Here is a 9,386-nt window from a genome sequence, read left to right as displayed (position 1 = left end):
GCTTAAAATGTGTGTTCAATTTTACACTGTCTCAGTTAAAACTTTGTTCTTGATCATACATTCTCAATAATTAGAGTCTTATGTTTAGAGGACTGTTTTGACAGGAGAAGGATAAGAAAGAAAGAAAAAAATAAGGAGAGAGAAAATGAGAGATAGACAGGAAGTGAGTCAGAATTCCATATTCCCATTGACTCTCCTGTGTTACATTCCAGTGTTTGATGCATGCCCTGCTTCCGTGTCTAGAAAAAAGTCTTATAATTACTATAAAATGCATTAGCCTCTTTGAACTAGTTTTTGGCTATTTGCAACCTAAAGAATTAGAATATATGTATAATAAACACTTAAATAATCATTTATATCTGATTTTTGAAGCAGCAATATGTGAGAGGACTAGGCAAATGTACTTATGATATGTTACTTATATTCAAAGAATTCCTATGGCTAAAGCTCCAGAAGGAGAAAGAGAGATGACCCAAAGACAGCATGTATTAGAATACAGATAAAAGTTGAAATGTGTTAGCATAAATAGAAAGCTATTGAAGCAAACTGAAGCCCAGTGGTGTTTTCCATATGACGTGGGAGGCAGCAGACTAATTCAGTATAAGAACCAAGGAATGAAGAAGGTGCTGTATTTGTCTCCTGAGCTGACCTTTCCTAAATGTGGCTTCACTCTGAAATGAATTTTGCTTGTTCTCCTGGTGTAAATGGCAGGTTCTTACTAAGTTCTCAACATTATTATTTACTGAGAAGACTGTATTACCTCCAAAATAAAGTATATAAGAAAAAAAAAAGAGACAGTGACCCTTTTATTATGTGTGTGCTCAGTCATGCCTGACTCTTTGTGACCCCACAGACTGTAGCCTGTCAGGCCCCTTTGCCTGTCAAGCTCCTCTGCCTGTCAAGCTCCTCTGTCCATGGGACTTTTCAAGCAGGGATACTGGAGTGAGTTGCCATTTTCTTATCCAGGGTATCTTCACAACCCAGGTATTGAACCTGTATCTCCTGTGTCTCCTGAATTGCAGGCAGATTCTTTCCCCATGGAGCCATCCGGGAAGCCTTTGTTTATTTATTATTTGTCTTTTAACCCCTTTCTAGGGCTTCCCTGGTGGCTCGGATGGTAAAGAATCTGCCTGTAAAGCAGGAGACCCGGGTTTGATCCCTGGGTTCAGAAGATTCCCCAGAGAAGGGCATGGCCACCCACTCCAGTGTTTTTGCCTGGAGAATCCCATGGACAGAGGAGCCTGGATTGCTACAATCCATGGGGTCACAAAGAATCAGACACGACTAAATAACTAACACAGGGTAAGTTAACTCTCTGTGCTTCGCTGATCCTGCATTTTCTTACAGAATAAGATAAAAAAAAGTCTTTCACATCTATCATGTATTTTCCACTTAAACTTTTAGACTAATGTATGAAGTCAGTCTCAATTAGAGATCAGCCATTTTTGTAAGGATAGTTTTTTGCAGTGGTCCACAAGGCCTTACTGATTAGTAGAGCAAGACAGGAAACGAAACCATAATATAAGGGACTCAGCAGCAAGAGAACATACATTTGATAAAGCATCAGTACAAGCTGGAATGTATTTACCTTTTTTGGAGAGACTTTCTTGAATTAACATGCCTCCGAATAAAGAACTAAATTTGTTATGAAAAAGCTTAAAATGATTCAGTCAATAAACTCTACTATAGGATCTAAGATAATTTTATATTAATTGACTTGATACTCTGAATAAAGAGAATGTTTGAAAATCAGGGTTAGTATCATGTTTTGGGGTCTTCCTTGGTGGTTCAGGAGGTAAAGAATCTATCTGTCTGCAAGGCAGGAGACAAAGAAGCTGAGGGTTTGATCCCTGGCTTGGGAAGTTCCCCTGGAGAAGGAAATGGCAACCCACTCCAGTATTTTTGACTGGGAAATCCCATGGACAGAGGAGGCTTGCGGGCTGCAGTCCATGGGGTCACAAAGAGTTGGGCACGACTCAGCACACATGAACACACACACACACATTTTTAAAAGCAGTGTCCACTGATATTATAGATGATAATGTTCATCTTTCATCTTGGAAAATATGTTTTTCTTTCAGCAAGTCAAAGACTGTTTGAATATTTTTCCATCTTACTTTGGGAGCCTAAAGTTTAGAACAATATTCACCTTTTGTGCCTAATTTAAAAGTACTTGTGTTCTATGGAACAGCAAATCTCTTCTGTTTTGTCATTTATCTAACTTCAGTGAGCATACATCTACATACATACTTGATCTTTGGGTATCAGAGTGTCCTAATTTAAACATTTTTGGCAGAAAATTCTGCTTAGTGAATTGAGACACCATGGTGGCTGTCAGAGGTTCAAATATCCATTTCTGGAGCTGTCATAGTCTTGTCCTCCTTCCAAAGGCATTAACTTTATGAAAGAAAGTGACTTTATTTGTTTTAAGTATATAATGCAGTTTTTTCTCAAATAACTAAGTTACACTAATATTTTCATTTTGGAAAAATACATCTACTTTGGGATATAAAATAACATGTTCTTTGCATTAAACATGCTAAGTAACTGCCTAAGATAAAAAAAAAATTCTTAAAAAGATAAATGTCAAATGTTCTAAATTTATGCTAACCACTTTATCCTCTTTATGTAAATTTTAAAAGTTTTATTAAGGTTTACTAAAATGGCATAGTAAAATTCTCATCACTTTTTAAGTTAAAATCATTTAAAAATTTATGGCATTTAAACTTTTTTTTTTTTGTATTTTATGGTACTAAAGGAAAATATAAAGTGCAAAAAAGTGAAATGCAATATTTTGTTACATACAAGAATGAAAATCTTTTACCTATCCTGACAATTATTGTTATCCACTGTAGTATATAAAAGTCTATAAAGTCACTGCTAATACTGAATTATTAAATATTGAACCATTGCTCACAGGAGAAATACAGTTAGGCTCCTGCCAGCTTCTGGTAACATTTTCATAGACTGATCAATATAGAACTTTTTTTGTTTTGTTTTTTTCCCTATTACACAATCTTTTAAAATGTGTCTTTTGTTTCAGTGATGACTTATATAATATATGACATTGATTCATAGAAATTAAATTCACAACCAACAGCACAGAAACTCATGAATGAATGAAGTTTGTCTAACATATTTTTCCATATCACCCATCACCGTCTTAAGAACAGCAGCTCTTCATGCTGTGCGTGGGGGTCATTTTAAGAAGCAAACCACCAACAAAACCCACAAAATGAGAAAAATGTCATATGCTAAATAGACCATGAAGAGTGTGCTTGTTTACCGCATCCCAGCTGCAAAAAGAAGGAGGAACACCTCCTTACTCAGCCTCTGCTGGGAAGGTGGTCACTGCTTGGCTTCAAAGTTGTGCACTGCCTTTGACCTCAAGTAATCACCCTGAGGGAAGCACCCTGAGTATGCTAGAGGTAACAAAGAAACTTTAGCAAGCAAGTGATTTCTAAGTAGAGAACCCACAAATAGTGAAGATCGGATGTATGCTGCCAAAGTATATTAAGAACACAGACTATAAAGAGAAGAAAATATTTTTTTATCAGCTCCAGCTTTATTTATCAATACAAAATTTCAAACTATGTATCCAGGAGGTCTTGTTGTATTAAGAATGAAGATGTTTAAAAATGTGTAGTCTCTGCTGCAGCATGTTTATACTCTGTGGTTGGGTTAAGCCAAGTGCATACATTCTTCAATTCAAGGAAGGTAGTGACATGACATATTTGTGTGTGTGCATGCGTGCATACGAAGTCCCTTCAGTTGTGTCCCGACTCTTTGTGACCCTACGAGCTGTGGCCCGCCAGGCTCCTCTGTCCATGGGATTCTCCAGGCAAGAATACTGGAGGGGGTTGCCATGCCCTTCTCCAGGGGATTTTCCCGACCCAGAGATCAAACCAGTATCTTTAATCTCCTGCTGGCAGGCGAGTTCTTTACTAGTGCCACCTGGGAAGCCTGACATAGTGTAGGGAAGCAAACCTTGCCCTCCCAATCATCTCTGTGGCAGGTGGATCATTGCAACTGTAAAAGTCAAGGTCGACAAGTTTCTCCCTGAAATTTGGACCTTCCCTCTAACTGTCCAAAACAATGCAGATAGAAAGCCTGTTTCCAGCACAGAGTTATCATCAGAAATATCTGAAAAGAGTATGGGCTAAGTTAGGGAGAGGGAATTCTGCAGAGCCTGAGATCAGTTTACACTGTTCCATTGTCTCTGTGTGACCCTGCAGACATTTATTTACCAAACATTTGCATTCTGTCTCCATGGGAACTGCCTTCCTCCCTTTGGAAGTCCCAGATCACTACCCCCAATATCCTGTTTTGTCTTCAGCTGAAGATAATCTTTAAAGTGAAGGCTTTGGTTATTTTGGTGAATTTGTTCTCCTGGGTCTCTCCCAAATCTATATGTTATTAAATTTTTGTCTGACATTTTTTTCCTGTTAATCTGTCTCATGTCTATTTTATTCCTTAAAACAGCCAGAAGAACCAAAAGGGTAGAGGAAAATTTATTTTTCTCAGACAGGAGGTACCTGAGAAAACCTGAGAGGGCAGAGGAGAAGAGTCTCCTTTAAATAGAAGAAGGGGAGGTCTATATTAAAGGAAAATTTCAAGAAGTGTAAATTTAATTTACATCTTAAAATATTAAGAGATAGGTATTAGAGTCACATGAAATTAAAGGTAGTACAGCCAGATGAAATAGCAACGGAAACAACTGGTGACTAATTCTTGGTGGAATGTATAGTGTACTGGACGGAAAAGTGGTATAGCAGGCTTGAAAACAATTTGAAAGTATAAATAGTGAGAACTGGAATTCCTAACTAATATCTATATGTCAATTAGAAATATTAGTTAAAAATGCATTTCAAACTTTTGAACATCTATCTAACCCAGCATTTCCTCCTCCTCAATAGTTCAGCCCCTTCTCATCTTTCACAGAAACAATTTAAAATTCCTTCTGATTTGAGGCCTTGCTTCCACTCTGTTCCCTCTCATATATTTTTATTATTGAAATATATCACATATGATTCACACTTCTACAATGCACAGTTCAGTGAGTTTTAGAAAACTCACAAAGTTGGCCAACTATCAGCGCTTTCTAATTCCAGAATGTTGTCATCACCGCAAAATGAAAATTTGTGCCATTAGCAGGCATTCTCTAACTCTCCTACTCTTCAGATTCTGGCAAGATAATTTGTTTTCTGTCTTTATAAATTGGCCTATTAGAAAATCTCATGTAAATGGAATCATACGATATGTGACCTTTCATGTCTGGCTTCTTTTGAGGTCAGTTCATGTTGTAATGAATATCAGTAATTCAATCTGTTTGATTACTGAATAATAATCAATTTCAAGGGGATACCACGGGTTGTTCATTCATCATTTAATGGACATTTAGGTTGTTTTCTCTTTTTGGCTATTATGAATAATACAACTGTAAACATTAGTACATGTGTTTGTTTGTTTGAGGACATTTTCTATTCTATTTTCTATTCTATTGGGTAAATACCTAAGAAGAGAATCGCTGGTTAATAAGATAACTCTATGTTTACATTTTGAGAAACATCTGCATTTCTGACTTTCAATTTATTAAAATGGTAAACAGGTAAGGATCCAAGGCAGTACCTTTATTCCACAATGTTAACCTGCCTGTGACACAAAGCTAGCTTGGAGACTGTTTCAGTCATTAAGTGTAAGCTATGTTTCATTGAGGCTACCACAAAACTGCTGAAAGACTGCATCGTTGATTTTATAAGGGGCTTGATTTAGTCAGTTCTGCAGTGGTGAAAGCAGGCTTGTTTCTGTAACTGACTACATTGGCTCCCCATTGTACTAGGAGGATAATACTACTGTTTTGTACCTAAACAGGTATGTTACAATGCCAAAATATTCCTAGAAACAGAGACGAGATAAAGTGCATTGTTTTTCTATATGCCTTGTTGGATAGAAATTTGCTATTATGGATACATTCTTTTCTATTCATTCAGTTTGTGTTGCTCTTCATGAGTGATTCCAAAAGAATACTCTTTTGGGGGAGGATACATTTAAGTCTTTTAAGAACTTTTTATTTTGATACTGTATGTGCTGCCTTAATTTTAGTGTAAAAGTTTATTCTTTAAAATCTTTATGATCAATGTATTTGGTCTTTTGCCTTTAACAGTTCCACAATATGTATGACCAACTCTATACATCACTTACTTATTAATCAAGTTGTTAACATTTTAAATTCATATTTAATAAATAAATTTCTCAAGATTATAATGTTGTTTCACTAGGCATAAATTTGCCATTTCATGCCTCTTTTAAAGATAAAACCATAAAGAAATATTTAACATTTTATAGCATTATTTTGTCAAAAGATTTATTTCAGGTTAAATAGATAAAATATCAATGTAAATATGCAATGAATCTTTAATGTAAGATAGTTTAAAAATAATGTTAATTTTTATCTTATGCTTATTAGCACTTTATATTTTCTACTTTGTGAATGTTCAGTTCATTGAGATTTTAGGAAACAGAATCCTAGTTAAGAGGGAGAGACTTCACAATCTGGGATTTGAAACAATAATGTCAAGAAATTTTCATTGAATGAACTACATCCCCAGAGAGTTTTCAAAATTACTTTGAAGAAATAGTCCAGGAAGAATAAAGCACCTGGCCAGTGTTATATGAAAAGTGAAAAGAGAAAAACACCACATATTTTAAAACTTTCTTTATCAAATATAAAAGTTAGTTGTTCATTAATTTGATTAGAAAAATATACAAGGAACATCTACTATAAACCAAAAACTCTTCTAGATGACAGAAACTGCTTCAACTCTGTTGAAAAACACTGGTGCAATGTTTGCCCTTGTGGAATTTTACATTTATGTATCATTATTTATTCATTTTACTTTATGTATCATACTATAGTAATCTATATCAATACATAATTGCATATTATGATATAGAATATGCATGGCTATGAGAATATTCATATATAGAATTTAATGGGGAATTTATATGGATAGAGGGAACAGAAAATGTCACTCTTTAGAAGTAACATTTTATCTGAAAGGAAGATGAATAGGAGCTTACCTGATAAATATTTTGCAAATATTTACATTTGAAGCAGAAAAGAACACAGTAACTAAAGGAAAGAAAAAGATACAACAGAAAGAAGGTAATAAGAGAAGGGCAGTCTAGTAAAGACACTTGCTAAGGAGTTTGCATTGGTCACAGGTTAGAAAAAGAAGTACTAAGGTTTCAGTTCAGTTCAGTCGCTCAGTCATGTCTGACTCTGCAACCCCATGAATTGCAGCATGCCAGGCCTCCCTGTCCATCACCAACTCCTGGAGTTCACTCAAACTCATGTCCACTGAGTCGGTGATGCCATCCAAACATCTCATCCTCTGTCGTCCCCTTCTCCTTCTGCCTTCAATCTTTCCCAGCATCAGGGTATTTTCAAATATATCAGTTCTTCTCATCAGGAGGACAAAATATTGGAGTTTCAGCTTCCGCATCAGTCCTTCCAATGAACACCCAGGACTGATCTCCTTTAGGATGGACTGGTTGGATCTCCTTGCAGTCCAAGGGACTCTCAAGAGTCTTCTCCAACACCACAGTTCAAAAGCATCAATTCTTCGGCGCTCAGCTTTCTTCACAGTCCAACTCTCACATCCATGCATGACCACTGAAAAAACCATAGCCTTGACTAGACGGACCTTTGTTGTCAAAGTAATGTCTCTGCTTTTTAATATGCTACTAAGGTTTAGGAGGGAGTAACATCATGTGATTAGTGATTATTATTTTTTTTAAGTAACGATAGAAATAATGAAGAGACTATAGTATGGATAGTTGACATGATAGAAAACATAGCAGCTAATTAGTTATCTATTCACTGTGTCTCAACACTGAGAAATAATGGTTGTAAAACTATCCTCTCTCAGCTTCAAGGTAGCCCTTCTAATCAGCATTACATGATTCTGGTGCTAGGACCACCTTTTCCCTTCTCAATGGTTTTCTGTAAATTTCTGTCAATAGTACCAGAGGTGCCTACTCTTCCCATCTGCATCACCTGGAATAGTAAGCGCTGCTTTCATGCAGCTGTAGCTGGTTCCAGCAGTGGTTAGCTCCAGTGTCCAAATTCTTTACATATTCACAAAACCAGCTTCACTGGCTTCTTTCAAAGGACCGAAGCTGTGCCCTCTACTTCACTGGTTGAGTTTCATCTCTGCAGGCTCCTCCTCTGAGCTTCCAGGGTCACCCCTCCAGCTGGACTATGGCTCCTCTGCAGAGTTCTACTTCTCTGGTGCCCTACCTCTAAACTTCAGATTCTGATAACCACATCTCCTTCTCATTTTCAGCTTAGGGTGAGAGACACTCTCTGTACTTATTATTTCTGTGATACTTTAGTATCTCCATTTTGCTTTTATAAACCTCCAAGTCCCCCTATTTAACCTATTTTATATATTAAATTCTCTTCATTAAAATAAATCCAATGCCAAAAAAATTCATTATGTAAAACTGTCCTATGTATTGTAGGATATTATAATTTTTGTTATCCCTGTATGATAATTTCCTTACCACTACCAATACACAGCGATAACCAAAACAGTCCCACACAGTCTAACCTTTCTTCCAGGCGCTTAGATACAATCACATAATGGTTCAGAGGAAGAAGCAGAGGAGTAGACAGATTTAAGGAAGAATTTAGAGGTTTCTGCCATGAGACACTAAGTGTTTTATAAAGGTATGTCAACTCCTGAGAAAGAGAAGTTAGAATAAGAAATACACTTAGAAATGGGGGAAATAGTAAACTTTTTAGATGCTATTTTTAGCAAATACTCTGTAATACCCATGGAAAAATTTCAAATGCTGACAACATTTAAATAGTAGTTACAGAACTCAGAAGTAAGGCCCTCACTGTTAGAAAACATTTAGAATCTGTTGGCATAAAATTAACAGTCAAACCTTAGGAATGCATACAATCCTCAAGAAAGATTGTTAGATAATAAAAGATAGACCTATTTTTTATATCTCTGTCTCTTTTTCTGTTTTGCATATAGGATTATCGTTACCATCTTTCTAAATTTCATATATATGCATTAGTATACTGTATTGGTCTTTATCTTTCTGGCTTACTTCTGTATAATGGGCTCCAATTTCATCCATCATCCAACTAATAAAAATAAATGGGGAAAAAAAAGATAGACCTACATTAAGGGAGACATTCATAAGTCAGGTAGAGAAGTCATCAAGAAAGTTGGAACTGGAAGCCAGATAGAGAGCCAAAACGGAGAAAATAAAAACACGTTTAAGAATCTAAGTGTTATACCATGGGAGCTAAGAAAAGAACATTTAAAGGAGTAAATGATCAAAAGATGTAGAATACTGCTAAGAAA

Source organism: Muntiacus reevesi, chromosome 11 (assembly GCF_963930625.1).
Source record: "Muntiacus reevesi chromosome 11, mMunRee1.1, whole genome shotgun sequence".
Taxonomy (NCBI): Eukaryota; Metazoa; Chordata; class Mammalia; order Artiodactyla; family Cervidae; genus Muntiacus; species Muntiacus reevesi.
Note: the sequence above shows the minus strand (reverse complement) of the source record.